At 37.2% G+C, this 15,631-nt stretch overlaps 1 pseudogene; it reads left to right on the top strand.

The window, feature by feature from the left end:
- The first annotated feature begins 10,205 nt into the window (after window positions 1-10,205).
- Window positions 10,206-10,271, top strand: LOC144315041 (U4 spliceosomal RNA; annotated as a pseudogene).
- Window positions 10,272-15,631: the final 5,360 nt, after the last annotated feature.

Below are 15,631 nucleotides of genomic sequence, written 5' to 3'. Positions count from 1 at the left end.
TATGTGTGTGTCTGGCAGGTATTTTTGGCCAGCATTTCAGATGGCATGGTCTGATTTTTTTTTTGACCAGACTTCAGAGTCCCTAAAGACAGGAGTTGCAGGGACGGAGAACACACATGATAAGGCTCCAACATCTGATGGCTCTGTGACTCTGTGCAAGTAACTTCCCCCTCAGTTGCCTCATCTGTCAATGCAATTAATGATACCACCCTCTCATGAATATTATAAATATTAAATGAGAAAATGTACGTAAAGAGCTTAATAATGACCAGCATGTATTAAGTGCTCAATAAATTTTGGTTCTGTTACCATCTTGATCTTGTCTGGAAGTGTAGAGACATTATTTTGGAGAGAATTTCTCCACTTAGTGAGCTGGACATGTGACCTCTGGGATCAGCATTTGCTGTCCTGTCAGGATCAAATAAACACACGGGAAGAGAATGATATAACATGTCCCAGTACTTACGTTCTTACCTCTAGGATGTGTGCTACCATTGACACCCTACTCTGGGATTCTTTCAGTGCTTCAGCAGTAATCTGTAGTCAGAAAAGTGAAAACAAACAACAGGATAGTGTTTTAAGTTCTCAAGCACCTCTGGAAGTATACCTCAAATCAAAGCACTTGTTGGACACAAAGCTGGATGTAGATTCGAGACCACTCTTTCACTGGGGGAAAACATCCTGTTGGCAATTCACCTGGCTTTCTTTTTTAAACCATTCATAATAGCATATTTGCTCACTTTGTATTCTGGTGATATTTATTGCTTAAACCTGTTTGCCAAGACTTGGGAAAGATTTATTATACACGAAAATCTTGTTCTCTGCTCTTTGCATTTGCTGTCAAAGTACACCACCACTCAAGAACCAGGTCCCCTTTAAAAGTTCACTTAGCTTGTGGATCCTTGTCAGACTTTTATTCCAAACACCAGTTACAGAAACCCAAAATGTGACCTGGAAAGCCAGATAGCCTTATAGGGAAGGAGCTACAGTTCTCTTGGCCCCATTGATTTGTCAGTGATATTTGGGAATTGGAAGCGTTTTTTTTTTTTTTTTTTGTTTTGTTTTGTTTTGTTTTGTTTTTGACAAAATAAACCAAGCAGTGGTTTGGTAGTCTTCAAAAGTTGTATTTCACCACAAAAAAAGTAATTTCAGAAAAGGCTACCAGAAGCTTTGGTATCAAAAATGCTAGAAAACAAGGGTAGGAAAAGTTGGAAAGCATCTAAAGGTAAGTTTTTAAAATTCAGGATCCATATGATAAGAAATAATAAATAAAATTCAGAATCCATATGATAATAAAGGTTTAGAGGTCAAATCCTGGATTTTACATTTTTATATTTTGCTTTATAGCGAGAACAAAAACTAGACCTGGATAAAGCTTCCAGAGGTCTGATTCCTCCTATTACTATCAAGTAATCACTTTTCCAGTGAAAAATTTGTAAATGAACAGAAGGGGTATGCATGTGTCCAAAGTTCATGTCATAGAGTAACTGCTAAAACCTTTAAGACACACAGATTGAGAGATTTAGGGGGTTGCTTACCACCTGCTAGAGGAAAATCCCAGTGTGTCTCCAAGATGCAACATTAGGAGTGTATCAACCCTCTAGTAATACCCATACTTTCTCTCTTCCACTTCCTTTTTTCCTTCTTTTATGAAAAGAAGCATCACAAAAGCAAACACCAGTTTGCTGGGAACAGAGTGGTCACTGTGTTGGGGACATTTACCTAAGGAAAGGGAAAACAGAATAACAGGACAAATTTAAGCTTGCTGGGTTTTTGTTTTGTTGTTCTTGTTTTAAATAGATAATCTGGTTGTTGTTGACAAAAATTTTCCTGAAGAAGAAATCCTTATAGAGAAATAAAACATCAGGGGCGTCTGGGTGGCTCAGTGATTGAGCATCTATCTGCCTTTGGCTCAGGTCGTGATCCCAGGGTCCTGGGATGGAGTCCCTTATCAGGCTCCCCATAGGGAACCTGCTTCTCCCTCTGCCTGTGTCTCTGTCTCTCTCATGAATAAATAAATAAAATCTTAAAAAAGTAAAATAAATAAAAATAAAACATCAAAGTGACATGGCAGGTAAGCCAGTCTTGACATTGTTGCTACGCTGTAAGGAAGGAGAGGAAACTGCTCTGGGAGGTAGAACCCAGACAAGGGGAGAAGACAAGATGACACGCATGCCGAGTCTCTCTGAGACCTTTCCATGTCCGTGGATCTGGTTATCAAGGGCTCTTCCTAAACAGCACTGGTAACAGGCACCCACCCCAATCCTTCATTTCAGAAGTGTGCAGCTAACACTACATAGAACATACCATGTGGGCTTACTGAGCCTTGTGTGCAGAGACACAGCCTCTGTCTTTTGGTTTATGGCCAGGCTTAAAATTCTGGATGTTAGAAGGTTAAAAGAAGCAGTGACAATTATTGCAGAGGTAGTGTTTGCCACCACTTGGCGATGGTACAGCGAGAAGAACACTACAGCTCCTTTGGTGCTATCTAGAAGAGCTTCAGTGTAGTGATGCCACTCTTCACCTGGTCTGAAGATGACAGCATTCAGGCCCAAAGGGACAAAATACTGGTACTAAAAAACCAATTCAGAATCAGTCTGAACTCTCTCAAAACCTGTCTTGGATGTTTGATGGGTTGAGGGTTGAACCTCTTCTCTCCACTCAGCTGCACAACTGTAGGCTTAATGCTCCAAACCCGGTCCCTTTTCTGTGAAATGAAGAGAGTAATGCTGCCTTTAAGAGTTGTCTTAAGGAGCAAATGAAATTGCCTGAGAAATGAAATCTGTGAAGGCCAACTGCTTCCCTAGTGCCAAGTAAGTAATGGGCACTCAGAAAAATGGTGACAGTTACAACCATCTCCCCAATGGCTGCCGTTCCTCAGTAGAGCTGGACCCTTGGGTTGTGGGTCTCAGAAAAACATCTTGTTTCCTTAATTATATATCATTCAATTTTTAGGAAATGTAAGTCTTCTTTGGAATATTAAAGAAGTCTTATCATGACCATCAGACTCTGCTGCTATTCTACATTTTGAACATGAGGAATTTGCTTATGAAGGAGCTGAACCTACACCTTTGCATGGTTGGGTGGTCATGGCGCCCATCATGGCGTGATGTTTGGTGATGCCACGTCCACTGCTATGGTTACTGAACACACTTGTATCTATCAGAAGGACTTCTGGAAATCAGCGTACAGAATCCAAAGACACGAGGATCACACATTATGCTTTATTGGGGGAATACTCAAATTGCAAATCATGTATAGAGAGGCCAGGCCTCTGTTAAAAACTAACTTGAAATGGCATTCTTTGGAAATATCAGGGATGTTGTCTTATAGAGAAAGTCATATGGGGAAACCCGCAGAGCATTTGGTGAGAAAGCAGAAAGAGGGGACTCTCCATGGAAGATTCTCATTTGGCTTTGGCTAAATTAGAGACACTGACTCATAGCCTCTTCCTAACTTATCATTTTTTTTTTTGAAAAATGTAATAAAAACACAAGTATCTGGTGTTCTTGGGCTTTGCTATTGTTATTATTTTGTAAACACAGAGGATTTGTTCATACTTTGTGAGACACTGAATTAATTTTCCATTCTTTCCCCATCACCTTCCACTTAGGCTTGTTAATCCTTTTGACTTTGATTATTGTAAACATTCATAAAATTAACATTTTAAGTGGTCATTTTTTATAAGTATCTGTTTAGTTTACAACTGCAAATAAAGCTTAGGAAAAATCTTTCTAATAGCTGCTATTATTTTTTACAGGGTAGAAATAATGTTGCTTGCACTTGTAGTGACATCAAGTCAATGGTATTTATTTTCTCTGGATGACAGGCCGGAGCAAAATGAAACTGTCCTTTCTAGTTTGGAGACTTACCATTGTCTATGGGATTAAGTTCAAACTCCTTGAAACTTGTCTTTCTCCACAAAATTGACCATGTTGTTCTTTGTAACTATACTAAACCCTGTAAGGATGTTTATATTGCATTTGTACAATTTTATTATAATTATCTGCACATATCTTTAGTTCTTTTTAAATTTCTTTCAGTAATATTTTGTAGTTTACAGTATGTAAATCTTGCATTTCTTTTGTTAAATCTACTTCCAAGTATTTAATTATTTTGTTGCTATCATAAATTGAACTGTTTTTTGAATTTTGTTTTCAGGTTGTTCATTGATAGTGTATAGAAATACAATTGATTTTTGTGTATTGATATTGCATTGCAACCTTGCTGAACTGATTTATTAGCTCTAATAATTTTGGGTGGATTCTTTAGAATTCTCTGCATCATAAATATATACAGAAATGTGCAAATAGTTTTACTGCTTCCTTTCCAATCTGTATTCCTTTCCTTTCTTTCTTTCTTTTTTTTTTTTTTTGGTCTAATTGCCAGAGTTTTTAAAAGTATGCTGAATGTTGAAAAGTATCCTTTGTTCTCTGTGAACATTAAATGAGTTATTTATTTGTTTGATTATTTGAAAAGTAAGAAATGTTATCTTAATTTAAATGTCTTCCAGTCCTGAAGACTAATTTTTTATATGCTTATTGGACATTTGTCTTCTTTTTCTTATTAAAGATTTTATTTGTTTACTTTAGAGAGAGTAAGGGAGAGCACAGAGGGAGAGGGAGAAGCAGACTCCACGCTGATCAGGGACCCCAATGCAGAGCTTGATCCCAGGACCTCGAGATCATGACCCGAGCCCAAGGCAGACACTTAACAACACATTGAGCCAGGTGCCCCTGAATATTTGTATTTCTTAGGAAGTTCCTTTTATCACCTATCCCCATGTGTCATTTTTTTCCATTAGTTGGAATTTATATATTAAGAATAATCGCCCTTTGGTGGTGAAATAAATGATACTATATTTACTCTGTTGTAATTTCATTTACATTATTTTTCTGATACATAGATGTATTTACTATGTGTCTATGTTTCCTACTTGGCAGTCATTTGATCTGTAGATTCAACTATGGGTGTCAAACCTAGGAAGTGTTCCTCTACTTCCTCCACTTGTGATTATATCACAATTCACCCATTATGGTGGTTGTTCTGTAAATATGTTATTTTTGAGAACACGCATTTGAATACTCAAAAATATTTCAGATATGTGAGCTCATAAGCCGTTATGATACACGGAGCAGACTAGAACTGCTTATGGAAAGTGTGTTGTCAGGTGACTCCCAAGGCTGTGTTTCCTGCAGCCTCCTTTCCTGGGCAAGAGCTGAGAACATTCCCCTAGATGGAGTCTTAGCAGTTTGCTTCCCGGTCAATTTCCTCGGAGAAAATGCCACCTTTGCTGACTCTAATCACAAATACAATCCAATTAAAAGCTATTATGTTAATGTGAATAGAGAGGGAGATAAAACAAGACAGTGAAATGTTTCATTTAGGCCCAAATGAGTTGATTTCTCAGGGCATAAAGAATCCCCTTTAGGTTGGCTGCTGCAGTGATACAAGAAACATGCAAACCAAGCTACTGATTAAAATCTGGGAAAGAGAGATAAAAGGTTTATCAGTGTGACAAGGGCTGGTTGATGGACTATTAGATGACACGTTTGTATGTTTGCTTTAAAACCTTTTGGCTCCTGTCACATATTGTCATTGAAAAAACTGCCCTGTTCCGGTAGGTTCATACAGCGCTTATCTGGAAAACAAAATTGATGTACAGTGCCGTGACAATGACAGCATCATTTCTCTATGCACATACCACTTTGTATATTTGATGAAGGTGGCCTAAAGGAGGAAGTTATAACAATAAGAGTTGTTGACTTCTTTCCCAGGATTACTGAACTCAGTGATGGAGTATTGCTCTTTGAGAATAACAATCTCCATTGAAGAATAGAGAAAAAGTTGACTTTCGAAGGTTGCATTCTTTTGTTCCTTTCAATTTTAAATCACATTGCTATCTGTATGGAAGAAACATTCAGGGTTTTACATAACCAATTTCCCCCCATGGAATTACATAACCAATTCCTCCCCATGGAAGGGGAGAAATTAACATGGGTTATATTAATTCTTAAATAATTTGGTTTGGGGTCTGTATCTCATCCCAATTCCACATAAGATTACAATTTCCAGTAGGTTAATGAAATAGATTTGTCATGTGAAATCTATTCCATTATGTATCATCTAGAGCATATTTTCCATTTGTTTTTATCTTCTTCTCTGCTTTTCTGAGTAAGATATTGTAAATTTCCTGAGGTACCAGAAGTATGGTAGCTGAGGTGGAGACCACAGTTGTCTACTGAAATCAATTTTACTTCATTTTGATGTGAAACAGAGGACCCAGGCATATTTCTGGAAGGCTAGACTATACCTCCCAGGCACCCTTGCTTCCTTGAGGCCCTGAGACTAGCTAGGTTCCAGATAGTCAAATGTTAGAAACAATGATAGATGTCTCTTCCCGATCAGACCCATCCGTATTTCCCACATGCCACTTCCATGGTAACATCTGGTGGTTCTGTTGAAGAACTAAAGAAAACTGAAGAGTATTTGTAACTAGAGACAAAGGAGAAGATTGGGAACATGATGAAGAGGGACAAGAATAAATTTGAAAAAACACCAACGACAAGGAGGAGAGATACAATGACAATTTCCTGAAAGTTCTGTCACACAAACATAACTCACTGAAAAATATTCTGTATCAAAAGTTGTTGTGTAATTTGCTCCTGAATCATAGATTGAGATTGAAAAATGCTTCCTGACAGATAAAAGATAGATAAAAGTGCTTTTTAATAGCTAAAAATACCACTCATTTTGTGTCCTAATTTCTCTCAGTACATTAAAAAAAAAACAAACTCAAGTCTTATACAATATCTGAAGATCTCACTGCTTCTGAGTTGTACTTTAATTAATTTTGAAAAGTAAAACCAAATTTGCAAAGGGGTGTTTGAGCTAGAAGCATCAAATAGTACCAGTGAATGGAATGCTTTTATTTGTCATTTTGATTCAATCCAAAAATTTTAGATTCTCTGTTGGAATGACCATGTTGTCATTCACCTTTTGGGTCTGAAATAAAGCTTTCTTTTATTTATTTATTTATTTTTTTTAGTGGGTGGGAGGAGGGGCAGAGAGAAAAGGAGAGAGAGAATCTCAGGCTGGATCCACGCTCAGCACAGAGCCCAACATGGGGCTTAATCTCAAGACCCTAAGATCAGGACTTAAGCTGAAATCAAGAGTCAGACTGAGTCACTCAGGCGCCCCTAAAATGTTCATTTAAAATAAACCCCGTGAGTGATAAGATCTTATTATTTTATTATCTTATCCTTAATCTTATAGATTTGGATTGTAGTCAGCCCCGTGTGACTCTGAGTGACTCTAAGAGAGGATAGCATACATATGTTTGCTGTTTATTCAGCACCTGGCATATGTCTGTTATGTAGCAGGCACTCAAAAGATTTTCCTTGACCAACTACCTCAATGTATAAAAAAGCAGGAAACCATCATCTGATCTTGCCTTTCTCTGTAGACATAGAAGCCTCAGCCAAATATTGAAGAGAAACACCAAAAAGAGCTTCAAATTTGAAAGGGATTGAACGGCACTTAGATTTGCATTCATAGCATCTGTCAGGAAGGAAGAGCTTTGCAAGAGTTTGCTGCGGAAGGCATCAGTAGTAAGTTTAGGTCTGCTGCTCCCTGTCAGAAATTGTTACCCAACTTCTGCTTTTGACTGAAGTTTGATGATACCTACTTGCTTCCACTAAGATTTTAAGCACACACGTAGTAGTTTGTTTTGCTAGCACAGTGATGATGTAATATAATTCTTTCACGCTGAAAGGGGTCATTGGTACAAAATGTGGAGCAAGGCAGAGGTGGGCTTAGCATGCATCCAACCCTGCTAAACAGTGATCTGGGAACATTTGTCTTCAGCTTTCTTAGTGTATATGCTATCAGTGTTTGACATGGGGCATTCAGGTATGGGGGCTAGCCAAAGACATTTCGAGAAGAATAGTCACAGCCAGGCTAAAGCTCACTGGGTAGTTCTGGTTTACACTTAAGTTCATTGATTTACTCATTCACTCACTCACTCATCCATTCAAAGTTATTTATTGAGCCAGAATTTTAGAGCCAATATATCTTTGCCAGGCACTGCATAGTAATATTCAGGAAATTATAAGTTCAATGTCATTGCACTCAAGTTGCTGTAAGTCAGGCAAAGGAAATATCCCTGCTACTAGACGGAATTTCTCAGGACCATAAAAAAATGTATAAAAAAAGAGCTAAAGAAGTTTGGAAAAGTTGAGGGTGTTGCCTGGTATGTAGGGTTTATATGGAAATAAGTGTTTGATAATAATATATACACCAAAGATGTCCTCAACACACTATTGAAGGGCAAAGAGGACACTATCAATATACCTATTTCCTTCTTTCCATCCCTTCTGCACTGCACAAATCTGGAAAAGTATCTCTCAAGCTCATTAAACACTTACCTCCTAACTGTAGTTCAAAATAGTGTTCCATTCTGTACATGGAAAAAAATATGGTGAGGGAAATATCTAACTTTGCACATTTTTATAATCTCCCTTTACCACAATAATGGTTAATATCTGTCATTCATAATATCAATATATATTGCATGAACCATATCCTAGGGTGCTTGTGAATGCTATATATACTATACTTGGTGATGTTCTGTGTCAGAGCACCATGGCGCCCTTCGTTGGACAGGTGACTGGTAGATACTGAGGAACTATTATATTCCTCATATGCAAGGCCTGATTTGGGCTCTCCCGGAAGAATGTGAGTGAGGTAAAAATCCGACTGCTGTTGACTCTACTAATCACATAATAACAGAGCATAGGAAGTTTTAAAGGTGCAATGTGATACTTGCAAATTGCTTCACAAAAGGCCAACTGTCTCTTTTGGGATTTAGGCCACTGTTTTAACAAGTTTGAGTAGATCTGCATTCCTAGTGCCCTGCCACAGAGTGCTAATCCCACTCTACCACTGAAAGGATATGCACTGCAGAAATTGCTATCAAAATGGGAAGGTACTATGTGTCTACAGGTTATCTTTATGTGGCTCACTGCACTGCCCAAGGGATGGGGAACTGGTAGATTTCTTAGAAGTCAGATGTATAAGGAAAAAAAGTGAAGGCCCAGACTGCCAGCTCAGGTGTGTCACAATATACTGGAGGACAGTACAAAGGAAAATTAAATATTCTTCACCACATGAAGAAGGAAATCTATACTGTCTCAAATTTCTACCATGTGTATAGGGCAGAGAATGAACAGCTAAGAGCCATGGCAAGTAATATATACCGTATAATTAAAGATGAGTTGTTATTTGTCCCAGTCACCTAACTTTAACTTTTGGTTTCATTCTTAGACCTTTCTGAGGGCATCTATTGTAAAGTCATAGAATATTAGATGTGGAACTGTCCAGTTTTCCCAGCATCATTTATTGAAGAGACAGTCTCTTCCCCACTGTATGTTCTTGCCTCCTTTGTTGTAGATTAATTGACCATATAAGCATGGGTTTATTTCTGGGCTCTCTATTCTTTACCATTGATCAGTTTGTTTTTGTGCCAGTATTACACTGTACCATACGATCCAATAATCCCACTACTAGGTATTTACCCAACGAAAACAGAAACACTAATTCAAAAGATAGATGCACCATTATGTTCATAGCAGCATTATTTGCAATAGCTAAGATAAGGCAGCAGCTCAAGTGCCCATCAATAGATGAGTGGATAAAGAAGATGTGGTATATATATAATATATATATAAAATATATACAAAATATATAAAATATATATAAAATGCATATATATATATATATATATATATATATATATAATGGAATATTATCCAGCTATAAGAAGAATGAAATCTTGCCATTTGGAATGACATGGGAGGACCTAGAGGGTACACTGCTAAGAGAAATAAATCAGTCAGAAGTAAATACCAAATGATTTCAATTATACATGGAATCTAGGAAACAAACAAATAAACAACCCCCCTCCCCTCAAAAAAGCAGACTCTAAATACAGAGAACAAACTGGTAGTTTCCAAAGAGAAGGTGGGTGGGGTAATGGGTGAAATAGGTAAAGGGATTAAGACGTATAAACTTTCAGTTATAAAATTAATATGTCATGGAGATGAAAAGTACAGCAAAGAGAATATAGTCAATAATATTGCAATAACATTGTGTGGTGACAGATAGTGACAACAGTCATTGAGATGAGCACTGAGTAATGTATGGAGAGCTTTGCACAGTGGCAGTATCGTAGCCAATGAGGTTTATCCGAGGCGCGATTATTGCTAATTGAGTAATGTATGGAGTTGTTGAATCAATATGTGCACACTGGAAACTAATATAACATTGTATGTTAATTATACTTTAATTAAAAAAATTAGATCTGGAAGAGGCATTAGAGGTCACCCGGTGCAAAGGGTGGGTTAAGTCCTTTGAATGCAACTGGTCCCGTCTTTCTTTCTTTGTGAGAAATTTGGAAGCTCTCCACCAACAATCTGGGGCTTTTCTCTGGTGTTCTCTAGCCTCACAGATGCCATGCTTATTTCTGTTCTACTGCGGCTACACCACATAGATGGGGAGAGTCTCTGTGAGACCCTCTCTTAAATGGCTCCCCTGATTAGTCAGGCCCACCCAGGATAATCTCCCTCTTGATGAATACAAACGCCACTGTTTAGGGACTTTAATTATACATGAAAAGATCCTTTCCTTTTGCCATATAGCACACTAACTGTAGAAGTTATGATGGTCAATTTTATGTGTCAATTTGAATGGGCCAAGGGATGCCCAGGTAGCTGATAAAACATTATTTCTGGGTGTGACCTTGGGAGTGTTTCTGGAAGAGATTAGCACTTGAATTGGTAGACTAAGTAAAGAAGATCTGCCTTCACCAATGTGGCTGGGCATCATCCAACCCATTGAGAGCCTAAATAGAACAAAAAGATAAGGAAAGTTGAAATTCTTTCTAGCGCTGGGATGTCCATTTTCTCCTGCCCTGGACATCAGAGCTCTTGGTTCTCAGTCCTTTGGATTCTGGGACTTAGATCATTGGCACCCATGGCTCTCAGGCTTTCAGACTTAGACTGAAAGATCCTGACTTTCCTTGTTCAGCAGCTTGCAGAAGGCAGGTTGTGGGGCTTCTCAGCCTTCTCCATAACTGTGTGAGACAACTCCAACCATCTAGATCTATGTTTACATTATTTATCTATGTATAATCTATCCTTTTGGTTGTGTTTATCTGGATGCTCTAATGCAGGAGTTATCTCTTACCATGTTCACAGGTCCTGGCCATGCTCCAGGGGAGGAGATTTATAGGGTGTGTATATCAGGGGAGGAAACCTAGAAGGCTGTCTTAGAATTCTACCTACCACACGACCCTAAGTCCTGTCCTTTCTGGTGGCATGTTAGTTCTGTACTCCTCTTCCATATGCACTCCCATAGCTCAGCAGAAGCAACTGTATATAGAACTCTCCCTTGGGGGACGCAGAAGTTGTAAGCTGATTCTTCTCTTGGTCATGTATATTCCCTGTCCTAGAGAAAAGTGATAAAATGAGAAAAAGTATTTCACTGCATTTGGGGACACCTGTTCTTGAGAATAGAGAAAAGACCATATTTAGATAAATGCCTGATTTAGACTTCAAAAGGGAAAAAGAAACTATAGCTTACTTGAGTCCAGGCACACTAAGGGATAAAATAATTTTGCATACGATCTTGTTTTATTTCACATGGATGATTGCATTGAGTTTAGTTGTCATTACATTTTACCTTTATTTGTTCCTTTTCATAGTGACTAAGCAAATGAGAGCATGTCAGAATGTCAACCTGGTAACCACATTTGGAGGTCAAACTCTTGACATTATTCAAAGTTCATGACCGATCCTCAGCAAGTTTCCCAGTAGAAACCTCCTGAACTCATGAAACTAATTCTTGAGAAATGTAAATGTTTTGTAAAATAGTTTTGGATTGTGTCATGGTTGTCAATGGCTCATGAAATTCATCCAGTATGGCTATTTTATAACATTCTCTGCTTCACCTGTTTCTGACTAAAATGGTTTGGGATGGTGTCACAGAGAGACCTGATACCTCTTAAAGCTGGGAAAACAATACATTCTCTTCAAATTGAGTGTATGGATAGACGAGATTAACTCTAACTTTCTTCTGAGACCAAGCACTTTATCTAGAATTATGCCCTTGCAAATACAAAACTGTTTGTATCCTGAAAGAAATTATAGTTGTGTCATGATGCTAAGCCATCTGGTGTGAGAAAAAAAAAATCAGTCACTTGTCTGTTGAATATTCTATTTACTTAATATCAACTGGCTAAATATTGTTGGGTATCTTTATTTACATCTACAGCTGTATCTATCTATAGATCCAAAATGTCTTGTAGAAAAGCATTGCTTGGGTTGCTGTTTGGATGGCAACTAGCAGTTTCGTTGGGGCCAAGAAGATTTCAAGGAAAATAATGGCTCCTAATGCTCACATGTGGTCTCCCAAACATATTTTTTCCTTTATCAGCTAAGTCCATGATCACTGCCAGAAAAAGTGCTCTTTGCTGCCAAGGTAAAGTTCAACAAATGTAACTACTCTGCTCATTCTTTCCTTCGAGATTACACTGGTGGTAAAATATATGAAGGTAACATCTATTAATTCTCCAGCCTTAAAATAGTCAATTACCTACATCCAAGATTAATACAGTTCTTTTTTTTTTTTCAATGGAAAAGAACTTGGATTTTGTGACTGGGTCTGGCTGTCAGGGAAACAAAATAAATTATCAACAAAAATCCTAGCCCTCTGAATAAGATGCGTTTGTCTTTGTTAACTAGAATGGTGGCCTTGACAATACCTAAAACCTGGTCCCATGAATGACTAGACATTTCTTTATTGGCCAGGCACAGTTCTCAAAATTGTCACCATAAGAATAATGAACTTGGAGTTTTAAAGATTTATAAAATTCCCTCTGATATCCATAAAGGACTGTGGAATAATATTTTGAAAAATATTATATTTATCCATGCCTTTTGAGTCACAAAAATTTTTATTATTATAAAAGCGATATATGCTCAAGATACAATTTTCAAATTAGTAAGGTGCAAAATGAAAATTATGTTCCTTACTTCTCTGATTTCTCCAGCCCACTACCCGGAGGCAGCCATGGTTAACACATTTTGTGTTTATTTGAAGAAATAAAGGTTTCTCTCCTCTTTCTCTCTCTCCTTCTCTCTAATACACACAAATACCACACACATAAATAGGATCATATTTTTATAAGTCAAAACTCTTCGAAGAAGTTGTCCTTATTTACATTTGAATGTTTCACAAAATTAGATGTTACACAACACTAGGACTTCTCAATTTTATTCTATCCTGGTGGAGAATATATATTTATTCAGTACAAAAAAGGAAAATCACCTGAAGATACAATCTTCATGTTGATGTGTTACAAAGCACAACCGTAAAACTTCAAAGGTAAATAGTGCACACAGTTTAGTTCTCAAATCATCAGATCACTTAACCATCTCCACCTGTTTACAAATGTTGTTATCAATAATTGTAGTTTGCTAAAATTTTTAGAAGGTGAATTGTTTTGTTGCTCCACTACTTAAAGTTTTTCTAACCAATTTTGAACAAAATGCAACCAAAATTTAGATGATTCACTTACAAAAAGTTCAATGTAATTGTTGAACACTTATGTTGAATTATAAAGTGGTTCTTCAAAGAATTATATATTTTGAGAACCCTATGATGGTGGCAACAAAAAGATGAAGGGTTCCTAAATTGTGTGTGTGCGTGTGTGTGTGTTAAACATTGGCTTCATCAGAAAAAAAAATATGATAAAAATGCCTGTACATTTTAAGAAAAATAGCTTACATTTCATTTGGTAGATATCAACAGTCTACAGATTTCTTATTAGTACGGACATTACTGTTACCATGATTCTATACTCCACCTAAAACTGTATTTGTGTTATTATCACCTTAAAAACAAAAACTTGATCTTTAGTGTTGAGACTTTCAACTGAATTTAAGATACCATTTATAATAATATCTTATTTTGCGCCATAAATAAAATAAAATTCCATCTATATATGGGATAAAAACTTAAAATACTTGTGGAAGTAACTTCTTTTTTTTTTAATTTTTATTTATTTATGATAGTCACATAGAGAGAGAGAGAGAGAGAGGCAGAGACATAGGCAGAGGGAGAAGCAGGCTCCATGCACCGGGAGCCGACGTGGGATTTGATCCCGGGTCTCCAGGATAGCGCCCTGGGCCAAAGGGCAGGCTAAACCGCTGCGCCACCCAGGGATCCCAGTAACTTCTTTTTGAAACACATGATGACATCGACATAAAACTTCTGTCATTTGAGTTCTTCAGATGTCTTTTTAGTTTTCTTTGCAAACAGAGCCAAAATATTAGCAGTTATCCTATTTGGATGTGTACAAGAAAATGCAGAATTCAAAATAAGCAAAATTAATTTAGAAAAATAGCTGTTTGATCTAAACGAAAGTCATGTTCAGAAGGATATACACATTATTATCTCAGTTATGGGAGTCAATAAATTCCACCACCACTCCTTTTAAAGCTAGTTTGAATTGTATTTTAATCTTTTGAGGCCAACAGAAACTTGTCTAATATCAAATATTTTGATGTACAGTTGATCCTTGAACAACATGGGTTTGAACTGTCCAGGTCCACTTATACTAGGGTTTTAAAAATAGATAGAGTACAGTAAATCTATTTTTTCTTCCTTATAATTTGTTTTTAAAGATTCTATTTATTTGTTTGACAGAGATAGAGAGCAAGAGAGCACAAGCAGGGGGAGTGGCAGGGGGAAAGAGAGAAAAAGGCTCCCCGCTGAGCCAGGAGCCCAATTGAGGTGCTCCATAGGACCCTGGGATCATGACCTGAGCTGAAGGAGAGACTTAATTACTGAGCTACACAATGCCCCTCCTTATAATTTTCTTAATAACCTTTTCTCTAGCTTACTTTATTGTAAGAATACAGTTTATAATACACATAACACAAATTATGTGTTGATCAACTGTTTATGTTATCAGTAAGGCTTCCATTCAACAGAAGATTATCAGTACTTAAGTTTTGGAGGAATTAAAAGTTACATGTAGATTATTGACTGCACAGGGGTGGGCACTCCTAATCCCTACATTGTTCAAGGGTCTACTGCAGTTCATATTAAAATAATCAGGTCACTTAGTTTGTATCTATGGTAAAACTATTATGCCCTTCCCTTAGGTAGGAGGAAGTGAGAGGGGATGTTATGTGTGTTTGGGGAGGAGTAGATGGGAGAGGTGATAAATTCAATTATGTGATAGTTCTCTGAGCTACAGGAAGGGTAAGTGATAAAACTTACACTTTCTTGGTCTTATTTTTATCCTAAAAAAAAAGTTTCAATAATGCAGTACCACGTATTTGAATTGAGAATGGGATGTTTTTGAAACATAAATTAGAGAAAAATAACAGCAAATAAGATGTCCTCCCAAAAGAAATGAATGTAATCCATAACAATGAGAAGAATTAGAAGAGTATTAGTGGTTTTCAGTTAAGACCTACGGTTACTATATGTGGCTACGGTTACTATATGTGGGAAAACAATGATGAGGTTTTCGTTTGTTTGTTTTGTTTTGTTTTTAACTTAA

This window comes from Canis aureus, chromosome 5, assembly GCF_053574225.1.
Source record: "Canis aureus isolate CA01 chromosome 5, VMU_Caureus_v.1.0, whole genome shotgun sequence".
Classification (NCBI taxonomy): Eukaryota; Metazoa; Chordata; class Mammalia; order Carnivora; family Canidae; genus Canis; species Canis aureus.
The sequence above is the reverse complement of the archived record's forward strand: the minus strand, read 5'-3'. Positions and strand labels throughout refer to the sequence as shown.